Genomic DNA, 824 nt, shown 5'->3' on the forward strand with positions numbered 1-824 from the left:
AGTAAATGCTGGCTCTCGTTCCAGGAGCTACCTTTTACTCACTTGTGAACCTTTTTCCCTCTTTCTCACACTCGTATCAGAGGGATTAAAGACTCATTTTTTTTTTCCATCTCCCGAAAGTATTTTCAAGACCTAGTTTCTGCTTTCTTAGTGAGCTTTGACTCCACCCAAAAATACACCACGTAGTCACAAAACCGGCGGGGTGCTTTGTTATTTGCGAAAACAATCGAGTCGCATCAAATCAAGCCGAAGTTCACCTCCTCTCACGTCAGCACCAGAGAGCGCGCCTGTACTTGTGCTCTCCGCTTAGCAGTTCTTCAAGGGTGGTGTGTCCTCATGTTGCAAAAAACTGCAAAGTGGGAACAACAAACGTAAAAGAGCGCCTCATAAAGTTACTCGAGTGCATAAAATCCTGAGTCGCGTTGGAGCGCACGCGCGTCCCCAGCCCCCTGGGTGCTGGGCCTGTACCTGCCCCCACGGAAGGCCGACTGACGTTTCCGTGCCCTGCAGGTCTCGTGAGGGCCTCTCAGAAGATGCTCACGTCGCACAGTAACGGCAGAGGTGAGGGCAGGAAGGACGCGCCCGCCCCCTCCGCCTTCGCGGCTCCTGCCGGAAGCCCCGCGGCCCGCGAGCGTCCTCCCGCCGCCCGCCGCCCGCCGCCTCAGCGGGCTCCCGCGTCCGCCGAGAGGGCCTCGCCTCTCCCCGGTGGAGGCGCCGGATTGGCGGAGCCTGAGCATGCGCAGAAGCTCAGCCGCCGCGGGGCGGGCCGGGGCGCCCCCGGGCCCCGCCTCCCTCGCCCTGACGCCGGGAAGCGAGCCAACGGC

This window comes from Canis aureus, chromosome 28 (assembly GCF_053574225.1).
Source record: "Canis aureus isolate CA01 chromosome 28, VMU_Caureus_v.1.0, whole genome shotgun sequence".
Lineage (NCBI taxonomy): Eukaryota > Metazoa > Chordata > Mammalia > Carnivora > Canidae > Canis > Canis aureus.